The sequence below is a fragment of the Anolis sagrei genome, chromosome 2 (genome assembly GCF_037176765.1).
Source record: "Anolis sagrei isolate rAnoSag1 chromosome 2, rAnoSag1.mat, whole genome shotgun sequence".
Classification (NCBI taxonomy): Eukaryota; Metazoa; Chordata; class Lepidosauria; order Squamata; family Dactyloidae; genus Anolis; species Anolis sagrei.
In genome coordinates this window covers 152,130,308-152,154,498 of record NC_090022.1, presented here as the reverse complement: position 1 = coordinate 152,154,498, position 24,191 = coordinate 152,130,308, and the positions used below count along the sequence as shown (strand labels likewise).

The window sequence follows — 24,191 nt, the reverse complement described above, 5'->3', positions numbered from 1 at the left end:
ATATCTCTCAGAGTCGATTGCCAGAGTTATATAGGCCACCATGTATGATAAGCAACTAAGAGGACATCCTCTACACTAACAATATGTGTGTATGTGTGTGAGAGAGGGAGAATTATAGCATCATAGAATGAATATATCTGATTGATTAATAGAATCATAGAGTTGGAAGACACCACATGGGTCATCTAGTCCAATCTGCTGCCATGCAGGAAAAGCACAATCAAAGTAACCTGACAGATGTCCATCCAGCCTCTATTTAAAAGCCTCCAAGGAAGGAGCTCTTACCTCGAGGCAGAGAGAGAGATATAGAGATAGAAAGAGAGAGAGAGAGAGATTAGATGAGATATAAATGGGGGTGGAAACATCACTTGAAATTGGTAGTGATACACATTAAGAGAAATGAAAAAATTCCCAAGTGAACATTAAAATATTTGAAAATGCATGTGTGTTTCTGCCTAAGTCCAAGATGCAGGGCCAAAGTCATGCATGAAAAATATACCTAAATAGAATACTCTCAGATCTTGGAAGCCAAGCCCTGGTTAATATTTGGATGGGAGACCACCAATGCATACCATATGCATATGATACTCCACTTTGGCAGGAAAAACGAAATGCAAAGATACAAAATGGGGGACACCTGGCTCGAGAGCAGTACGTGTGAAAAAGATCTTGGAGTCCTCGTGGACAACAAGTTAAACATGAGCCAACAATGTGATGTGGCGGCAAAAAAAGCCAATGGGATTTTGGCCTGCATCAATAGGAGCATAGTGTCTAGATCTAGGGAAGTCATGCTACCCCTCTATTCCGCGTTGGTTAGACCACACCTGGAATATTGTGTCCAATTCTGGGCACCACAATTCAAGAGAGATATTTACAAGCTGGAATGTGTCCAGAGGAGGGCGGCTAAAATGATCAAGGGTCTGGAGAACAAGCCCTATGAGGAGCGGCTTAAGGAGCTGGGCATGTTTAGCCTGAAGAAGAGAAGGCTGAGAGGAGATATGATAGCCATGTATAAATATGTGAGAGGAAGCCACAGGGAGGAGGGAGCAAGCTTGTTTTCTGCTTCCCTGGAGACTAGGACGTGAAACAATGGCTTCAAACTACAAGAAAGGAGATTCCATCTGAACACGAGGAAGAACTTCCTGACTGTGAGAGCCATTCAGCAGTGGAACTCTCTGCCCCAGAGTGTGGTGGAGGTTCCTTCTTTGGAGGCTTTTAAACAGAGGCTGGATGGCCATCTGTCAGGGGTGATTTGAACGCAACATTCCTGCTTCTTGGCAGGGGGTTGGATTGGATGGCCTATGAGGTCTCTTCCAACTCTTTGATTCTATGATTCTATGATAGGTAGATTTCAAAAGAAGGGAACTGACAAAATCACTTCTGAGTATTTCTTGCCTATGACATTCATGGGGCGACCACAAATTCGCAAGCAACTTGAACATACACAGGTTGTAGTGTGTGTCTTGAAGCATGTCGGACTTACGGCGAACCTATGCTGATTCTGTTATAGGGCTTTTTTGGCAAGATTTGTGATGTTTTTGTCTTTGCCTTCCTCTGAGGCTGAGAAAGTGTGACTTGACCAGGTTATCCAGTGGATTTCCATTTTTGAGCAGGGATTTCATCCTAGTCTTCAGAGCGGGAATCCAACAAACCACGAAGTACATCAACTGTATTGAAGGTGGAAAAATCGGTATCCCCACTTAGATTCACAACATCAGTTCTTTGCTTCATCTCTTCACTTTTTAAAACAAAAATAAAAGTACAACATAAGAACAACTATCAGGTCATGTACACTAAAAATAGATGAAAAAACCTGTGTACATCTGTTGAGGAGACTGTTGGTGGAAAATATACTGCGTCCTTCCTTTTGTTTTCCACTCTGATAATGTTTGTTCGAGACTGTTGGCAAACACGTAGTTTTGAAAACACCTTTTTCCAACATAAGCTGTTGTGTGCATGCATACATGCCATTTTAGGCAGGTAGCTGGTGCAGCACCTCAGTCTAGACCACTGCTTCTTATATATACTGTGGGTCCCAACCCCAGATGGGTCTCCCTTCGCTCAATGTTGGGGTCATGAAAAATTTGGCAACAATAAAGGGATTTTGAATGCCATCTGTTTACACACGTCTGTTAGCAAAAATATCAAGTGTTTATAGTTTACTTTACAGAAAATGCTTTAGTTGTACTCCATAAAAAGGAAAATCAGCCTGCTTAGCAAGCCTCGCAAATACCGAATTATTACACTACGTAACACAATTTTTGTTCCTGGGTTATAAATGTCATTTCCGAATTGGTTCTATCATAAAAACATGGGGGGAAAGCTATTAAACTGCAAAAACTTTGTTTTTACAGGACACCCTGCAGCACATTTTGCTACTGTTTTTCAATGAATTTCTCATCGAGTCTCACCCAATTCAACATATTTTGTGGCAGCCACAAAAATGAAGTTTCTGGAGAATAACAACTACTTTCAAAGTAAGTACCACACAATTAAACAAGAGTTAACACTTTCAAACCTGGAACAAAACATTTTTCAAATTTTGTTACATAGTTCTGGCAACAATTTTTATGCTTATATTTTGTCTATTAATCTTATGGTTATGTTGTTTTTACTCTGTATGTTTTGTGATGTTACTTGGGAACCGCTCTGAGTCCCCTTGGGGAGATGGAGCGGTATATAAATAAATAAATAAATAAATAATAATAATAATTATTATTATAATTATTATTATTATTATTATTATTATTGTGTTTTCAGTCAATGTTTGATTTTTATACCTATTTTATATACTTGGTGTCATATAAACATTTCTCAGTGGAATCTGGTTGCAAGTGCAAAATGTTTAACAAGCCCCGATCTAGTACAAGTCTTCATAGCTGTACACTTAGTCCTCCAGACATGTAGGTTTCATTTTTATGGATTTGATTAATTGTTAGTTTGATAGATATGTTCTCGCTTCATATATCCTCTTTAGGAATTTCTGAAGTTTGCTAACCCCACTTTGTGGTCAAGTTCCAATGGAAGTGCTGGACTACATTGAGGTACCCTCAGGTTTAAAAAAAAAATTAAATGTAATTTTCCCTCTTTTGGGTGGGTCCTGCACTATTATCCCGTGCAAAAGTGGAGGGTTACTGTAATATATTTTAGTCTGCATCAGTTAAAATGTCCAGTTCAAGTATGATATCTTTTCTTTTTTCTTTTTTTTGCAAAGCTTCAATAATGTATTTATTTATTTATATAAATTATTTATATAAATTATTTAATTATACAAATAATGTAACATGTCATCCATAGTCAGCCCTTCCATTTAAGGTCACCAGTCCTTGACATTCTCGTGTTCCATAGCACTGATTACACTATATAACACATTTTTGTTCCTGGTTTATAAATGCCATTTCCTAATTGGTTCTATTATAAAAACATGAAAAAAATTTATTAAACTGCAAAAAGTTTGTTTTTGCGGAACATCCTGCAGCACATTTTGCAATAGTTTTTTCAAGGAATATCTCATAGAGTCTCAACCAATTCAACCTAGTTTGTGACAGCCACAAAAACAAAGTTCCTGGAGTATAACAACTACGTTCAAAGTAAATACCGCAGAATAAACAGGAAATAACACTTTCAAACCAGGAACAGACAGTTTTTCAAATTTTGTTACATAGTGTTATTTTAGGTAAAATCTAGTTCTTCTCCTTGAACCTGTGTCTCTTGTTAGCATTCCTTCCTCATAAGCCTTTAATTACTAGCACAACCCAGAGATATAATTACAGTAGTCCTCTTCAACCTGATGCCTTCCAGATGTTTTGGACTACATTTCTGAGTGCTCTGAGATGATGGGGTTTGAAATGAAAAATAAAAACCCTGCAGGTACTAATTTTGGACTACAAAATCCAAGACTGACTTTAGTCTCTCCTGGAAGATCCAATAGCAGCTCCTCGGTGAAATCATCCAGCACAATTGCAAGGCTTTGGAGTAATTACATCCTTTGCAGAAGTTACTGGCCAGTAGGACATGCATATCAAATGCTTCATCTTTCTCCCCCTCATCTTTCTGCAAAGGAATAGGGCAGACAGCTACAAGCAATCTGGCATCCAGGCAGGAAGAAAACAGAGCAAGTGGGAGGAAATTACATAAAGCATAATTATAGTGCATTAAGTCTATCAGATCTGATACTCGGCAGTGTACTCATGAAAGAGGAAATTCAGCAGCTGGAGACATGGGGTGCCGCTTTATTGCCAATGTCACTCCTGTGCCTTCAATGGCAGTCTAAACATGCCAGAAATTAATGTGCCAAAGCTTATCTCCAAGTTAAGGAAGTCTTTACCTGTATGTCAGGCTTCTATAAGCGTGCAGGAGCAGGCAAATGCAGACAGAACTGTTTGTATATCTTGGCACGTAAACGTGCACTGGGCTTAACTATAAAGTCGGAATTGGTTCTCACTTTTTAATCATACTGAAGGCTCTGAAATGATGGATCACCTGGCTTTTAGCCAAATTAAATTTAGGTAAATCTGTCTATGATCAAAACCACAATATAGATTCCTTTTTTTTCAGAAGAGGAGTGAAAGAAGTAAATTAGAGAACTTGAAATACATCAACAAGTTCAACTCCACTATTATTCATCAATGATAGGAAAGGCAGATGTTAGTATTTTCCCCACTGACTGTTTCAGTGGTTCCCCATTTTTGGTCCTCCGGGTGTTTTGGACTTCAATTCCCAGAAATCTCAGATGTTAGAAATTTTGGAAGTTGAAGTCCAAAACACCTGGAGGACCAAAGGTTGGGAACCACTGGTCTATTTCCATAACATGCCAGGATAAGGAGCCCCCGGTGGCGCAGTGGGTTAAACCCCTGTGCCGGCAGGACTGAAGACCGACAGATCGCAGGTTCGAATTCGGGGAGAGGCGGATGAGCTCCCTCTATCAGCTCCAGCTCCTCATGCAGGGAGAAAAGCCTCCCACAAGGATGATAAAAACATCAAATCATCCGGGCGTCTCCTGGGCAACGCCCTTGCAGGCGGCCAATTCTCTCACACCAGAAGCGACTTGCAGTTTCTCAAGTCGCTCCTGACACGACTAATAATAATAATAATAATAATAATAATAATAATAATAATAACTAATACAAAAAAATCATTTATTTGAACACAGAGCTCCACCTGTTGTTGTGGGCTTGGACTCGTGCTCATGAATAGGAGAGAGGGGCCTAATATTCAGCTGCCGCTAATGTTCTGCACCCCAAGATTCAGTGACTTAATCAGTAATGATAGAGAGATTTCATGTATTTGCCTTTCCTCCACCTCTCACTTTGCAGAAACATCCCTTGTGCTTCCCATGGGAAATGAAAATCCCATCCAATACTGAGCAAGACATACCATAGGTAAAGAGAGTGGGAAAGAATAGTTTTAATCTAAGAAAGCCATCTTACATTGCACCATCCCTCGGGCATTACTTAATAGTAGTTACAAGCTTATAGCACCACGGTTAGAAGCAAAACATAAGTTCTGATGCAACTAGCTAAAAATTCCCAATGTGTTCATGATGTGGATAGTGTTCTGGGTCTCTGAATAATCATGGGAGTCTGGATCCTTTGTCCATAATATGGGAAAGCTTCCTTTCTTTTAAAAAGATTGTATTTACATAAACAATTGATAGTGTAAACAAAACACAAAACAGTAAACATTTCACAAACACATAGCCTCACCACCAAGGCCTGAACAAGTATCCTTTCCTTTGCCATATATTTATAAATCAACTGTTAATCAAATGTCATATCCAAAATTCCTGACCAACAGGGTTATACTGTTTTCCATTTTCACTCTCTAAAGCATATTTAATAAAGACCAACCCTCATTTCCGTTGTTAGTTTATCATTTAAGGCTACATTCCATACCTCCCTATACCATACTATACATTTATCGGAATAGGTAATATTATAGGACTAAATATTACTCCAGAGGCTAGATTAGCATTACTAATGGACACCACAAAGTTGAATTTAGAAATGGAAAAGAAAGAATTGGTGATTATTTTACTCACAGTGGCAAGAATTATAATCGCAAGGAATTGGAAAATAGTAACTAATCTTACACCGGAAGCATGGTATAGCATGGTATATGGGCAAGCTTCCTTATGGATGGTAAGGCAGGAAGTCTTTCCTCTACTTTTCCATCAATTCCTCCTTGTAGCACCCTGTTTATAACCTCTCACCCTGATAGCATTTTAAAGCTTTCAGACTTTTCACAAGCTGGTCACCTACATTGGTCAATTGTTTCTTGTAACCCCTGTCTATAGGAAGGTGACCCCATCATATTATTGCCTCTTTGTTCAGCTGGAAGAGAGCTGACACCCCTCAGCAGTGTTGCTCTGAAAATGGGAGAACCCATGATCTGATTCTAATTAGTCCTCATTGCATAGTCATGCAAAGCTTAATCAATTCACCAGTAGAATAAAGAATGGACTTTTTAGTGGGGATAGTACTGAAAATAGCTCCAGATTTCTCCAAGATCACGAACATATTGTGGTAGATACAGGAACTTACATTTACTCTGAAAATCCATGCCAAAACAGAGGTAAGCCACAAAGAAGCATTTAGCTAATCTCAACGCCAGTGACCTTGGCTCTCTTTTGTCTAAATCACCCCACAAGAACCTTGCTTAGCTATGCTGGAAAACAAAAAACCCACACAGCCAAAGTTAGATCAATGCTTTTGGATATAAACATCTGTTTATTTATTATGCATTTAGAAAAGCACTCCAGGTGCAAGAATCGGCATGAGAGAGGACAGGAAGGTACTTTGTGATGTCTATAGAATTCAGTAGCCAACAGGGTCACATCATCCTTGGAAAATGACTCCCCCAAAGCAATGTGCTGGGAGTAAGAGGAGATGTGATTCATCAGACTAAAACAATATGAATGTTATCAGTTGTTCTCTTATTATAACTATTACAAACAGCATTTAAAAACAATGCTGTTGTGCCTATATTTCTCCCAAATGGAGACAGCCAGTGGGATTTATAAGCCTGAGTGTTGGATTGGGGCCTCTTCCACACAGCTGAATAAAATCTCACATGTTCTACTTTGAATTGGAATATATGGCAGTGTGGACTCAGATAACCTAGTTCAATGCAGATATTGTGGAATTTTCTGCCTTGATATTCTGGGTTATATGACTGTGCGGAAGGACCCTTAGGCTCCGAAGACTTGAATTTAGATCCCTGCTTGGCCATGGCAACACACTAAGTGACCTTGGGCAAGTCACATACTTTCAGCCTCAGAGGAAGGCAAAGGCAAAACCTCTCTGAATAAATCTTTCAAGAAAATCTCATGATATATTTGCCTTAAGGCTGCTATAAGTCACAAATAACATGAATGTATACAACAACATCAACAACAACTCTCAAATATAATGTGTTACAACTGGAATGTTAGTAGTGATACAGCATCCTTAGGGCCCTTCCACACAGCCCTATTCTGGGTTATAGGGCTGTGTGGAAGGGCCCTAAGGATGTTGTATCACTACTAACATTCCAGTTGTAACATATTACATTTGAGAGTTGTTGTTGTTGATGTTGTTGTTGTTGTTGTTGTTGTTGTTGTTGTTGTTGTATACATTCAAGTTATTTGAGACTTATAGCAGCCTTAAGGCAAATCTATCATGAGATTTTCTTGAAAGCTTTATTCAGAGAGGTTTTGCCTATGCCTTCCTCTGAGGTTGAAGGTATGTGACTTGCCCAAGGTCACTCAGTGGGTTGCCATGGCCAAGCAGAGATCTAAATTCAGGTCTCCAAAGCCTAAGGGTCCTTCCACACAGTCATATAACCCAGAATATCAAGGCAGAAAATTCCACAATATCTGCATTGAACTGGGTTATCTGAGGCCCTTCCACATAGCCCTATATCCCAGAATATCAAGGCAGAAAATCCCACATTATCTGAGTGTGGACTCGGATAACCCTGGTCAAAGCAGATATTGTGGGATTTTCTGCCTTGATATTCTGGGATATAGGGCTTTGTGGATGGGACCTGGGTCCACACTCAGATAATATGGGATTTTCTGCCTTGATATTCTGGGATATAGGGCTGTGTGGAAGGGCCCTAAGTTCTGCTCAAAACCAACACTTCCATGGCTGCACATTACAGGGGATGATGGGTTTGATAAACAAACTGTGTACCACAGAAATATGTCCACTGCTCCTGAACTTCTCACCAAGGAACTTCAGGGCTCCACAGAAGCCATTGTGAAACTTCTGTTACAGAGAATGCAGAAAACAATCTAGAAAAGTGTTGCCTTGGTTAGTATATGCAAAAGTAAGGTAGGATAAAGGTAGCATAAAGAAGGCAGAGCTTCTGCAACAAAATGGTTCACAATCTATGGAGAGCAGGGGAAGGTGCTATCAGGTTTGGTGGGAGCTTTAAAGGAGCTCTCAATGGTGCTGAAGCAGGTGTGAGGATAGGGTTCAGTACCTTGGAGAGCTCATTTACACTAGTTGTCTGTACCCTATTGTGTTACTGGTTGTATGACAGCAGATGTACTTTACCATGCAAGCTGCACTTGCTGATGTATGCTCTTCTTCACTGTTGTTAAAGCTTGTGACACTTAAAGAAAATCAATTGATCCTCCATTGGCACATATGTGTGTGCAAATTTATGTATGTGTGTGTGCGCGCGCACGAGCATGTGTGTGCATAACACCACAGGAAAAATGGCAAGATGAAACTGACTCTCAAACCTTAAGGAAGGTATTGAGTAAAAACATTAACTGATATTCACTTTAGTTCATCTTTAATGAAAGAAATATGGAGTTTCTATATTGCAACATTTAATTCCCCCCAAATGGAACTGCTGTCAACTGTCTCTTGAGCAATCCCATTCACTACTTGTGATCTCATGTTGTTTAGTTACACCTTTATAATGATAGCTCTCTGGTGCAAAAGTTTGGAATTTGGAAATGATCTAGTACAAAAGTACTAGATAAGATAGCCTACATCGTTTCTAAATTACAGTTCTATAAATGCAATATAAAACCACCAGCCTAGGAGACAGGGACAATCGTCGCAAGCAAAAAGATACAAATACAGTTTGCCAGATCCAAAACCCACAAAAGATTACTGAAATAAAACATTCTTCAACACCTAGTGAAAAACAGCAAGGACACGGATGAACTATCTTTTGTGGAAAAAGGCACTCTAACGTAGAGACATTTTCTGAGAAAGCCTCCATCTTCCTTCTCTCATTTCCAACACAAATCCTAGATAGAACAGAATGAAAGAGCTGATTCTAAAGATGATGGGGAAGGAGGAGTCCCATAAGTATCAAATTTAAAGCCATTTCCAGCTTTAAAAGCAACCAGCAGCTCTTCCAATTGTGTCTGGAAAAAGAATGGTGACCAATCTGTTGTAATTGTTCCATGGCTGGTTATAACAAACCATCCATTAAGCAGTTACCCTAGAACAGTGGTTCCCAACCTGTGGTCTGTGGACCACCAGTGGTCTGCAAGAACTAAAATATGGTCCATGGCCTCACCATTACATCATTGCAACAAGAGCGGCTGGTTTAGCAAAACCCTCTTATAGTGCCGAGGCTTATTAAATATGGTTTTCTGTGGATGAGCAGATGGTGACTGCTGGATGGCATGTGTTCTGTATCAGAAACTAGAGCTGACATGGTCTATCCAATGCACTTTTCTGAATCAGCACTCCAAATAACGAAACCGAATCTAAAGTTGACCAAAAACTGATTACTGTCTTTTCTGGCATATAAGACTAGTTTTTGACCAAGGAAAATTATCTCAAAAGTCGGGGTCATCTTACAGGACTGGAGAATCTGTGGTCGCTGCATATGGTGGGGGAACTCAAAAATGGCCGTATGTGGTGACCATATGAAAGCAGCATGGGCCGTGCTGTACAACTATGGTAGAAGAAATTCCACTCACTAGGATTCAAGAAAGAAGTGATTAAACGCGGTCCCGATGACGAGGTAAGGGGGTGCCTCACCGGGAAGGTGTAAGTGAAGGGCGGAGCATGCCTCAGGGTATGGAAAAAAGAGATAGAGCGGCACTGTGCCCAGAAAACATTGGTACTAATGTTGGAGAGTAGTCCCTGGTCAAGTAGTCCCTAGTCAAAAAAAAAAAAAAAAAAAGGTTGGGAACCATTGCTCAAAATAATTCCCACTATCTTACAGGCCCTGTTGATTGCAGGGGAGGCGGCTATAACCCAAGACATTTGGAGGATACATAATTGGAAAAACCAGCATGACATCTTTCCATGGACAAACCCCCACCAACTTCCTTGCAGCCAAATGTGGTGGGTCAGATCAATTCAGTAGCTGCGTATGTCAAAATAAACTAGTTTGTCTCAAAGGTGATACTGGATTCCTTTATGTCTTGTCCTCACTTGCTGCATATATAAACCGTCTCAGTAGAATAGGTTGGTGCTGTAAGGTGTCATTGGGGGGACAAAAGGTCTTGCAAGGAAAAGTACATAATGACATTATGTTAAATACACATAGAACTGAGCCATGGTAGAATGATGCTGTGGGACCCAGAGCATCCTCCTACCACTACCCAATTTAGGATGGCTTCATCATCTCACAACCTTCCAAGCGATATTATCATACAAGTTGCCATTTGCTGCTGCAGTTACCAAGCAATGAAACTGCAAGTGGGGCAGACTTTGAAAATGGATGGCTGTCCAAATGTTGCAAAACTACAATTCACATGAGCCCCAGCCATATGGCCAATGGTTTGGAATGCTGTGAGGTGCAGCCTATCAAAATATGCAAGGCTGCATGATTCCCATCCCTTCACCATAGGTAAAATCCTGCCCACAGTTACTTAAAAGTAAGCCCCCAGGGAAGTGTATCTCAGACATCATTCTAGGGAGCTTAATGCTGATTAAACCTGTCTAGGATCCAGCCAAAAAACCTGGAGGTATGGCTCTTCTGCAGAGGGGAAATGGTACCCTTTGATGAATCCGTTCATATTGCATAGTAAATTCAAATATCTCTCAAGGTGTTTGCTTTGCAAGAAGCATTTAGCCAATCAACACAACTATTAAGGGAGCTCCAAGTGCCAGATCTATTCCTCCTTGTAGGAAAATGAGAACATAACCTTCCCTGTAAAATCCACTGTGAAAGATGAAGCATTTATTGTTGCCACTATTGTGATTCCAAAGACAATGCTCCCATGATGCTGTGTTATTTATTATTATTTTATTTTAAAGTGGGCTAAGGCCCCTTCCATACAGCTAAATAAAATCCCATATTATCTGCTTTGAACTGGAATATATGACAGTGTGGACTCAGATCACTCAGTTCAAAGCAGATATTGTGGGATCTTCTGCCTTGATACTGTATTCTGGGTTATAGGGCTGTGTGGAAGGGCCCTGAGATGTAAAGTCGCCCTTGTCTATTTAGAAAAGCTTTGCTCCTATGCCTTTGTCAGCTGGATAACTTTTGGTACTAATGTTGGAGAGTGGTCCCAGATCAAAAAAAAGGCTGGGAACCACTGCCCTAGATCAAGAGACATGGTAGATCTTACTAGAATAGAATGGAAATAAATGTGACTTGTAAAGCATCACTTATATAAGTTTCTATTTATATGAATGTAGCAAGTTTAATCAGGAGGAGAAATGGATTTAACCCATAGTTTTCAAGCCTTCTAAGGGCCCTTCCACACAGACATATGCCTCAAAATATCAAGACAGAAAATCCAAAATATCTGAACTGGGTTATCCGAGTCCACACTGCCATATATTCCAGTTCAAAGCAGATAATGTGGGATTTTATTCAGATGCGTGGAAGGGCCTAAGTTATTTTGGCACCAGAACCAAATACCACAAATACCATTCCCCCTCATTTGCTCACTGTGTAATACAATGATAACAAATTAAACAAGCAAGGATTTGATGTCTTTTCATTGCAGCCCAACTTTGCTACCTTGGCCAACCGGCTTCTCTCTGCACAATGGCAGGGTCGGCCTTGAACATTTCCACTCGTGCAGATACATGCTTTTGGACAATACCTCGTAAACACACACATATATAGCTAAAGAGCAAGCAGGGTGTTAAGTCCTGGTTTTACTAAACAACTGGATTTAAAACAAAAACAAGCCGGGCCTGGTCGCTGCATCTTTGTGAAACTGAAATCACTTGCTTGTAAATATTTTATGCCCTTGCTCCCAGCTGGCAGACAGGCACAGCTAAAGTACTTTCAGATCCGCACCTGGGATCATATTTCTCTAAATCCAGAAATCACGACACCTTGGCCAGATATTTTATTTAAGAGACAGATCACCTTCAATTGGAGTGTGGGGACAGCTTTCCTCCCTTCTGCTTGGCAAATCTGTCTGACTGTCCAAACTCTGCCTTGAGCCCCTTCCACACAACAGAATACAATTCCACATTTTCTGCTTTGAACTGGAATATATGGCAGTGTGGACTCAGATATTCCAGTTCAAAGCAGATACTATGGGCTATTCTGCCTTGATATTCTATATGGCTGTGTGGAAGGGCCCTTGAAAGCAATAATGGGAAAGTATGCTCTTGTTGAAGGCTTTCATGGCCTGAATCACTGGGTTGTTGTAGGTTTTTTCGGGCTATATGGCCATGGTCTAGAGGCATTCTCTCCTGACATTTCGCCTGCATCTATGGCAACCATCCTCACTACCTCTGAGGATGCTTGCCATAGATGCAGGTGAAACGTCAGGAGAGAATGCTTCAGGACCATGGCCATATAGCCCGAAAAAACCTACAACAACCCGGAAAGTATGCTGTTTCAATAGAATTGGGGCCACACACAAGGGGGAACTGCAGTTCTTGGGCACAGCATGTTAAGACTTGGGTCCAAATTTCTGATACATCCAGATATGGCTGGAGAAAATTCCCATTTGAAATCCTGGAGAGTTTTGTCAAGCGAAGGAGATACAACTCAGCTACACTGAGCTGATGGTGGCGCTCTATCAAAGGTCATTTTAGACTATATTCTTAAAAAAAAACCCAAAATAACAGGCTGGGTGAGCTACAGTCCTCTGTTATTTAGTAAATCCCATCATCCTCACCATTAACTATGGTGGCTAGGAAGTCCAACAACAACTGGAAGGCCAAAGAAACTAGACAACTAGCTGATTGGGGATGTTGCCTGGGGCTGATGGGAGTTGTACTCCAGCACCACTTGGACAGCTATCTGATCCCTATCACTATCCAAGTGGGTTCCTGGGAAGCTTATATCCATTAGATCAAATGACTATCCTTAAGCTCACAAAACTCTAGAAACTGGGGGAAATGCCACCGGAAAACAATCACCAAACATGCCCCTGGCATTTTCAAGGATAGGGTTTTTTTTTTTTAAAGTGCAGAATGACATGTGACACCCAGGGCCCTTCCAGACAGGCCCTATATCCCAGGATCTGATCCCAGGTTTTCTGCTTTAAACAGAATTATATGAGTCTGCATTGCCAGATAATCTGGGATAAACAGAAAACCTTGGATCAGATCCTGGCATATAGGGCTTGTCTGGAAGGGCCCCCAAGCCCTGTTTATCCCAGATTATCTAGGGTTTCACTTCTCTTTCTGCACACCTTTTGCACGACAACACTACACTTTAGGGCCCTTCCACACAGCCCTATATCCCAGAATATCAAGGCAGAAAATCCCACAATATCTGAGTGTGGACTCAGATAACCCAGTTCAAAACAGATATTGTGGGATTTTCTGCCTTGATATTCTGGAATACTGGGCTGTGTGGAAGGGGCCTAAGAAGGTGGAAGCCCCCCCTCCTTAAACTACAAACACCAGAATTCTGTAGAAGAATTTAAATTCTAATTTAATTTAATTCTAAATGCCATTTCTTTAAAGCAGCATTTCTCAACCTGGGGGTTGCGAACCCTGGGGTGGGGGTTTGCGAGGGGGTGTCACCAAAGACCATCGGAAAACACAGTATTTTTTGTTGGTCATAGGGGTTCTGTGTGGGAAGTTTGGCTCAATACTTTGGTTGGTGGGGTTCAGAATGCTCATCAATTGCAGGTGAGCTATAAATCCCAATAACTACAACTCCCAAATGTCAAGTCTATTTTCCCCAAACGCCACCAGTGTTCATATTTTTTGCATATTAGGCATTTGTGCCAAATTTGCTCCAGATCCATCGTTGTTGGAGTTCACAGTGCTCTCTGGGTGTAGGTTTACTACAACTCCAAAACTCAAGGTCAATGCCCACCCAACCCTTCCAGTATTTTCTGTTGGTCATGGGAGTTCTGCGTGCCAAGTTTGTTCAATTCCATCATTGGTGGAGTTCAGAATGATCTTTGATTGTAGGTAAACTATAAATCTGAGCAACTACAACTCCCAAATGACAAAACCAGTTTTCAAATGTGGTCATATCGGGTATTTATGCCAAATTTGGTCCAGTGAATGAAAATACATCCTGTTTATCAGATATTTACAGGACAATTCATAACAGTAGCAAAATTACAGTTATGAAATAGCAACAAAAATAATTTGATGGTTGGAGATCACCACAACATGAGGAACTGTATTAAGGGGTCGCGGCATTAGCAAGGTTGAGAAACACTGCTTTAAAGTGTAGTGTGGTGACAGAAGCGTCACTTGGCTGTGTTGCCAGGGCCTGAGGAAGGGTGCCTTGGTGCATCCTAAGCATATATCTCCACTGTAGAATCAGTGCAGTTTGTGGGTTTGTTGTGAGTTTTCTGAGCTGTACGGCCATGTTCCAAAAACATTCTAGACCAGAGTGAAGAGAGGGGCCAGAAAGACAGTTCCATCTTGCCTCCTGCACTGTGCTAATAATATAATGTAATATAATATAATATAATATAATACATTTATATACATATAATACTGATAATATTATAATGCAATACAATGCAATACTAATAATAATATGCTACTATAATTATATATTTTATACTACATGTAATACTACTGATAATATCACAGTATAATGGTATAGTAAATATAGTAATATATAATACTAATATTGTGCTATGGTAATAATATAATATATTGTATTTACATATTACTTGTAAGCCGCTCTGAGTCCCCTTTTGGGTGAGAAGGGTGGCATACAAATGTCTCAAATAAACAAATAAACAATTGTCTCCTGACGTTTCGCCTGCATCTATGGCAGGCATCCTCAGAGGTTGGGAGATCTGCTGGAAACTAGGCAAGTGAGGTTTATATATCTGTGTAAAGTCCAGGGCGGGAGGTAAGTGTGAATGTTGCAATTGGCCAGCTTGATTAGCACTGAATAGCCTTGCAGCTTGAAAGCCTGGCTGATTCCTGCTTGGGGGGAATCCTTTGTTGGGAGGTATTAGTTAGCCCTGATTGATTCTTGTCTGGAATTTCCCTGTTTTTTTTAATTTTGCTCTTTATTTACTGTCCAGATTTTAGAGTTTTTAAAATACTGGTAGCCAGATTTTGTTCATTTTCATGGTTTCCTCCTTTCTGTTGAAATTGTCCACATTTGGCCAATTGCAACATTCACACTTGCACCCAATAGACAAGAGTTCTATGTATTGTCTAAGGCTTTTATGGCTGGAGTCACTGGGTTGTTGTAAGTTTTTCGGGCTATGTAGCCATGTTCTAGAAGCATTCTCTCCTGACGTTTCGCCTGCATCTATGGCAAGCATCCTCAGAGGTTGTGAGGTCTGTTGGAAACCAGGAAAATGGGCTTTATGAGTCCTTTCTCCCACGCTGAACATTCCTCAGATACAGACCCATAGCAAAGATTTTGATTCGGGGGGGGGGGGGGGAGGCTGAGTTTGTTTCGGTTGGGGGGGCTTTGCTTGATTTGGGGGGGGGGGGGGGTTAAAGATCTACCCTAGCAAACCTTTTGTATAGTTTATCCCAATACCCCCATGCATATGGGATATATTGAGCACGGTGATCAGATCATGATATGAATAAACACAACATACAATATAATAATAATACAATATAATAATATAAACATAATAATACTAGTAATAATGATACAATATTATAATTATATATTTACATTATATGTAATACTACTAATAATATTACTTATATAATGGTATAGTGCAATATAGTAATATATAATACTGATATTGTACTATGCTAATAATATAATGTATTGTATGAAAATATATCTTGTAAGCCACTCTGAGTCCCCTTCGGCTGAGAAGGGTGGCATATAAATGCCGTAAATAAACAAACAAACAAATAACAGTTTAAATAATGTACCAGTTAAGGCCTTCTCACGGATCACCCAGCTACATGCCTGCACAGATACGTAAACCCCACTTGCCTAGTTTCCAGCAGATCTCACAGCCTCTGAGCATGCCTGCCATAGATGTAGGTGAAACGTCAGGAGTGAATGCTTCTGGAACATGTGCATAAAATCCAGAAAACTCACAGCAACCCAGTGATTCCGGCCATGAACAACAATACATTGGTGCAGTTTGTCATCCCCATAGGGTCATGAGAGATGAGGTTTTACAAGGTTTTACAAGGTGCATCACCAACTCTCTATAGAGAGCATCGAGGATTAAATTGGTGACAAACTGCAATGAAGATGCACTTCCCTTCCCCTTCCAGTCCGTTTACCAGTCCGACCTGGAAAAGTGCAAAAGACTAGGACGCAATGGAACAATGGCTTCAAACTACAAGAAAGGAGATTCCACCTGAACATGAGGAAGAATTTCCTGACTGTGAGAGCCGTTCAGCAGTGGAACTCTCTGCCCCGGAGTGTGGTGGAGGCTCCTTCTTTGGAAGCTTTTAAACAGAGGCTGGATGGCCATCTGTCGGGAGTGTTTTGAATGCGATTTTCCTGCTTCTTGGCAGAATGGGGTTGGACTGGATGGCTCAAGAGGTATCTTCCAACTCTATGATTCTATGAAAAGCTCAAACCAAACTCTGGTGGCTTCTCTTCAACCAAACAAGCTTCCCAGCCGGCCGAGGAAGAACCTAGCCAAAGCCGCCCCGCTTACCTTGACCTTGGCCCCAGGGATGCCCCCAGATCTGGACCGGCAAGCAAGCAAGCAAGCAAGCGGGCAGGCGAGAGAAGAGGGTCACCCTCCGCTGTGCAGCCTCCGTCCCCGATTGGCGGCAGGTAGGTTGCCGGCTGCGCGGGGAAAGGGGGCGGGGCCACGCTTCAGGGCGGGGAGGCCACGCCCACCTCGGGATAGCCACGCCCCTGCCCCGTGGATGGACTGTCCCTGCCTTGATTAAAGAAAGGGAGGCGCCTCTAGGAAGTCCTCTTCATTGCAAACTCAGCCCTAAATCCCAGAATATCAAAACAGATAAATGTGGGATTTTATTCAGGAGTGTTAAGGGCCTAAGGGTCCTTCCACACAGCCCTAGATCCCAAGCTATCAAGGCAGGAAATCCCACATTATCTGAGTGTGGATAACCCAGTTCAAAGCAGATACTGTGGGATTTTCTGCCTTGATATTCTGGGCTACAGGGCTGTGTGGAAGGGCCCTTAGGGCCCTAACACACCTGGATAAAATCCTACATTATCTGTTTTGAGCTACAGTATATGGCAGTGTGAACTCAAATAACTCAGGGCCCTTCCACACAGCCCTATATTCCAGAATATCAAGGTAGAAAATCCCACATTATCTGATTAGAACTGGATTATTTGAATCCATACTCAGATACTGTGGGATTTTCTGCCTTGATATTCAGGGATATTACTTACTTACTTACTTAGGTGATTCCTCGTAATCCGAGGATGATGGTCCAAGTGTAGTATCCTGACGGTGGGTCCATAGGTGACTGTGGAGCCCTATTCTTGATCTGCATCTTTTCCCACAGTGAGGGTTTCGGTTTCCAGGTGGAAGGCGGTCCCGGTCGGGGTTGGCTTGGCATGCCTTCCTCTTGGCACATTTCTCTCTTTCGCCCTCCATTCGTGCCTCTTCAAATTCTGCAGCACTGCTGGTCATAGCTGACCTCCAACTGGAGCACTCAAGGGCCAGGGCTTCCCAGTTCTCAGTGTCCATGCCAGAGTTCTTAAGGTTAGCTTTGAGCCCATCTTTGAATCTCTTTTCCTGCCCAGCAATATTCAATTTTCCGTTCTTGAGTTCGGAGTAGAGCAACTGCTTTGGGAGATGGTGGTTGGGCATCCAAACAACATGGCTGGTCCAGTGGAGTTGATGGCCGAGGACCATCATTTCAGTGCTGGGGGTCTTTGCTTCTTCCAGCACGCTGACATTTGTCCACTTGTCCACCCAAGAGATTTGCAGGATTTTCCAGAGGCAGCGCTTATGGAATCATTCCAGGAGTTGTATGTGGCGTCTGTAGACTGTCCATCTTTCGCAGGCATATAGCAGGATTAGGGGGACAATAGCTTTATAAACAAGCATCTTGATATCCCTACGGATGTCCCGGTCCTCAAACACTCTCTACTTCATTTGGGAAAATGCTGCACTCGCAGAGTTCAGGCGGTGTTGTGTTTCAATGCCAATGTTGACTTTTGTGGAGAGGTGGCTGCCAAGGTAGCGGAAATTGTCAACATTTTTTAATGTTACACCATTGGAGAGGAATTGGCTGGTGACTGCTGGAAGAGCGCTTTGATTTTCTTGATGTTCAATGACAGGCAGAGCTTCTCCTATGCTTCTGCAAAGATGTTTAGAGTGACTTGTAGGTCTTCTTCTGAATGCGCACATATTAAGGCAGAAAATCTCACAATATCTGCTTTTAACTGGGTTATCTGAGTCCACACCTGGGATCAGATCCTGGGATAAAGGGCCTGTCTGGAATGGCTCAAAGTAAGTACCTCACAATTAAACAGAAAATAAGAGTTTCAAACCAGGAACATTTTTTTCAAAATTTGTTACATAGTTATAAGATATAACTATGAGTTACAACATATAACTCAGTTCAAAGCAGATTCAGAAACTGGATTAAATGGCAGCAAGGATCCAGCCCCCATCACACTTCGAGGCAACATATCCCACTGCTGAATGTGCCCATCTGCAATATTTACTCTTGTTAGCTATTTAGAAGACCTCAATTATTATAGTGCACGAAACATACCTTTGGTTAACATTTAAACAAAATTGGCCATAATGATATTTACACTGCCATATAATCCAGATTATCAAAGCAGATAATCCACATTATCTCCTTTGAGCTGGATTGTATGAGTCTACATTGCCATATAATCCAGTTCAAAACAGATAATCTGGATTTCATATGGCAGAAGAGGCCTGAGCTAGGCCAAGGCAGAATCACTAAGAATTTCCACCATCCTTTTCATGGTAACTGACATGCATAGCAGTTTATAAATTCATTGAGGTAGCAACAAGGTAAATAGGTTTTGATCTACGTCAAAGGATTTTGATCTACGTCAATGAATGTGTTGTTGAAGGCTTTCATGGCTGGAGTTACTGGGTTGTGTGATTTTTCTGGGCTGTATGGCCATGTTTCAGAGGCATGGTACTAGTGGTTCACTGTAGGCTATGTTTCTTTATGCACAACATTATGAAAAACAGTGCGTAAAATTATCTTTAAGCTGTGTATATGAAATGTCAATTAATTTTGTGTTTAGATTTGGGTCCCATTTCAAAGCTACGTCATTATGAACATACATGCAAATACAGGTATGTCAAGATCTGAAAAAAAAAAAACCCAATCCCAAGCACTTCTGGTCCCAATGGATGTTCAACCTGTCTTTCATTGCAGATGCTTCAAGGTGGTGTTTGATTATAGTAGCAGGGAGGCACTTAGGTTAATTCCTTATTGGAATACAGCTTCCAGCTTTCCTCCCATTGGTATGGCACTGGCTATCATTTGGAAAGGCATAAGTGGCCCTCATGCCGAGTTATAATTTGATGTCCCAGCTAGGGAGGTGGGGTGGGATGGTGGAGCCTGGATTATATATAAGAAAAGCAAAAGCAAAAGGTCTGCAGCAAGGTTTTAGGCAAGGAAGGGGACATTGCCATAATGATGCCTTCCATTCCAGTTGAGTCACTTAGTGCCCTTGCTTGAAGGGAAAGGCATCATATAAACAAAGAAAATATAGGCATATCCCAGATTTAAAAGCCTCTGGCAGTGAAACTCCTTTTTATAATGACTATTTAACCCTGTCTAGCTTGTCCTTATCCTCTGTCTAGCTGGAAGATTTTTTTAGCAGTGTCAGCACCAGGACAGTGGAGAAGGATGGCTAGAGTATTGGGTTGAGTATGTCTGCAGTAAATAATGGAATGCCATAGAATCTTTGAGACTAATAAAAATAAAGACTAATAAAGAGAAAGATGGAGGGCAGTTTGAAGCTAGGGGGATAAAAATGAATAAATAATAATAATAATAATAATAATAATAATAATACCTGGTTATGGCTCACTAATGGAACCCTGAAGAAGGAAACAGAAGGCCTGATTCTTGCAGCCCAGGAGCAAGCCATCAGAACAAATGCAATTAAGGCCAGGATTGAAAAATCAGCTGATGACCCAAAATGCAGACTGTGCAAGGAAGCTGATGAAGCCATAGATCATATCCTCAGCCTTTGCAAGAAAATTGCACAGATGGATTACAAACAGAGGTACAACTCTGTGGCCCATATGATTCACTGGAATTTATGTCGCAATTACCACTTTCCAGTAGTAAAGAACTGGTGGGATCATAAACCTTCAAAGGTAGTAGAAAATGAACACACAAAAATACTGTGGGACTTTCGAATCCAGACTGACAAAGTTTTGGAACACAATACGCCAGACATCACGATTGTGGAAAAGAAAAAAGTTTGGATTATTGATGTCGCCATACCGGATAACAGTTGCATTGAGGAAAAACAACAGGAAAAACTCAGCCGCTATCAGGACCTCAAAACTGAACTTCAAAGCCTCTGCCATAAACAGTACAGGTGGTCCCAGTGGTCATCAACCATGTCAGAAGGTCTCAGCCGGCATTGGGAAACAATAAACATTGACAAAATCACGATCTGTCAACTGCAAAAGGCCAACTTACTTAGATCTGCACACATCATTCGAAAATACATCACCTAGTCCTTGACGCTTGGGAAGTGTTCGATTTGTGCTTTTGTGATACGAAATCCAGCATAGAGATCTCGTTTGCTGTGACATATTGTGTTTTTGTGTCAGTAATAATAATAATAATAATAATAATAATAATGTCATACAGGGCTTGAAAACCAAAATAGGAAAAATAGACAAATCCCACTCTCTCAGCCTAAGAGGAAGGCAGTGGCAACCCCTTTCTGAAAAAATCTTGCAAAAGAAAATTCCCCATAACAGGTTCACTGTAGGTTGCCATAAGCTGGAAATGCCTTAAAGGTACATTACAAGAATTGTTGAAGTTAAGCAAGCCTGGTTGATGCCAACCAATTCCAACCAATTGAGATTTGTTTTTGACAGAAGGCAGATAGGGAATTGAGTGCAGACAGGTAGAGGAAGCAGTATAGAGATAGAGATAAGTTTGTATGGAGATAGCAAAAAGATGGCATTCAAGGCTGGAGGGAGGAAGAACTGAGGAGAGAAAGCACCTTGGAGAGCGGCGGCGGCAAGATATATATTTTTAATTAATATTTTTTGAAATCCGCGAAAAAGCGAATCCACAATAAACGGCGGCAAAGTCCCACAAAACAGTGAAAATACAAAGGTATATATTTTAATAATTTAAATTATAAATTAATATTTTTTGAAATCTGCGAAACAGCAAGTCCACAATAAGCAGCGGCAAAGTCCCACAAAGCAGCGAAAATACCAAGATATATATTTTAAATTAATATTTTTTTAAATCCGCAAAACAGCAAGTCCACAAAAGCATCAGCCAGGTCACTGCTGTCTAAGCGAATTGCAAGAAGGAACCATTTCTTGTGTCTTTTTCCCAAGCTGGGTCCATAAATACTGGGGAACGCTCCTCCATTTCCCAGTCTCATCCTGGCTGTGTGTGAGAGAGGTTACATGTTCCTGTGCTCTGTTGCTCTCTCTGCTTTTCTGTTGCTATTTGCTTGGCTTGCACTCACTTTCATTGACTTGGGGGCCTTCCACACAGCCATATAACCCAGAATATCAAAGCAAAAAAGTCCCACAATATGTGCTTTGAATTGGGTTATCTGAGTCCACGCTGCCATATATCCCAGTTCAAAGCAGATAATGTGCAATTTTATTCAGCTGTGTGGAAGGGGCTTTAGCTGCTTTGGATTGCCATTTGCCATCATTTCAGTCCACCTTTTCCCCCTTATTTCGCTAGGGAGTTCAGGGTGGATGTGTTGTTGGGGGGGTGGGGTGGGGGGCTATTTCAAAAAGGCTTCTTTGCTTGTTTCTTTAAGGCTTAACTTTTTGTTGGGAGTGGTAAAAGGAAGGTAGAGGTGATTACCTGACTCCCTTGAGTCCCCATGAAATAATTTCTTTCAATCTCTTTTCCATCCCTCCCCAGGCCTATCTATCTATCTTGCTGTTTGCACTCTGCCCTGCACCCTCCTTCTTCCACAAAAATACATTAAAAAAATTATCACCTATTTTACTCTCTTATTTCTTTCCCTCCCCTGCCCTGCCTGTTTGGGCTTGTGTACCCCTGCTGCCCCAGTTCATCTGGCTTGTGTGTGTGTGCACACACAAGTGTACCCTCGGGTTGCTTCTACCTGCCCCACGGCACCAGTCTAGCATTAGCAGCCTTCCTCACCTCAAACACTTATTTAAAAAACCAAAACAAAAAAATAAACAAAGCTCTTGAAAGTTGTTTGTAATGATCACGTCTTTGACTCACTCACACACTCTTTCTCTGCCCTGCTGCTGCTCCCTGTAGATACATTTCAGGAGGAGATTTGTTTTTTTTTTAATAATGACAATTTATTTTAGGAAACTTTAAAAAATCACTAAAAATGGTGGGATGACCCAAACGCTATGAAACTTGTGAGGCTTACAGTGGTAAATGTGTCCTCCTAGTGTGGCCACTTTCATCCTGATAGCCTTAAAAATGACAGAAAGGGGAGCCTGTGAAACCTCCCCATTGCCACCTATGGTCAGATTGCTCCCAAAAAGCCGGCTGCCACCCCAAAAAATGGTATATCACCCATTTCGAAAAATGAATGTTCCTGGAATTTGGATAGAGGGGTGTTAGAAAACGGCACAAAATTCAGGAGCAATTTTCTCCAAATGCACATCCCTAATGGACTTATTCCAGAATGAGCACCTTCGATATTGCACCTCACTTCAATTGTGCAGTTGTGTTGATTCATTAGTAGTTCATGGTCCCATGATCTTACTTCTACATATCAGTGTAACCTGCACTGCTGCTGCGACTTAGTTTTTTATTTTTATTTTAGAGCAATTTTGCAATTCCTATTTGAAAAAGAAACAAGTAACTATATAAACTAAAAGGAAAGAGGGTGGCTTGGTAATAACAAAGGGGAAGGGGTGGGAGAGGAGAAGAAATCATGCAATTACTAGCAGAAGAGACCCATTGCATTGTGCAATCTCAATTGCACATATCTGGCCAGTGACAATGCCAATTTGCCTACCTTGTGTAATAATGTCCTTAAACCTTTTCAGACCTCTTTATACTGCTGTTACTTTAAATGTTGTTTAATTAATTTAATCTTTATTTTTTAAATTTTACTTAGGGAACTATATAGAGGAGGCTTTATTTTTAAACCTAGTTTAGAGGTATTTTAAGCATCAGAAACACGTCATTGAATGTTAGTTGTTTAATTTGTTTTGGAATCCTTACCAGATTTATGACAAGCCCGGAAAGATAAAGAGTACAAATGCTCTCAAAAATACCCCATTATTTTTCATTTTCAACCTTGAACAAAAGAGGATATGACAAAATGTTTAGGTATTTTAAGAGCATCTCCTGTGGTTGTTAAAATAATATTAATCTAAGAGCAGTTTTTTAAATCTTTCTGGGTAGGATTTTGTTCTTGTGCCTTCTCCTGCCACTGCCTTCCCCACATTGCGATACAAAATAGTGCATCTGCCTGCATATTTTGTTTTGGGGAAACACCACAAAACCACACAACACCATCAGCACCACAGGACTTTCACTTGCTCACTCAGCAGCTGCAGTCCCAGCTATAAATACACATGCCAGAGGTAACAGTGGTGTTCTGCAGTAATGTTTTGAGGACAAAGAGCAGAGCTTGGAAAAATTACTTATTCTGGATTATAACTAGCAAAATTGCCCCAACCAGGGCAGACCATGTTGCTTGTGTTGTGTAGCAAGCGGATCTTACCCACGTCCCATGCACAA

At 41.0% G+C, this 24,191-nt stretch overlaps 1 protein-coding gene across 1 annotated transcript in view; it reads right to left on the bottom strand.

Moving 5' to 3' along the window:
• Window positions 1-17,072, bottom strand: part of FRMPD1 (FERM and PDZ domain containing 1) — a 93,258-nt gene extending 76,186 nt beyond the window's left edge. Inside the window, exon 1 of the mRNA XM_060763759.2 lies at window positions 16,964-17,072. The gene's annotated coding sequence lies outside the window, so the exon portion shown is untranslated. The remainder of the gene's footprint in view (window positions 1-16,963) is intronic.
• Window positions 17,073-24,191: the final 7,119 nt, after the last annotated feature.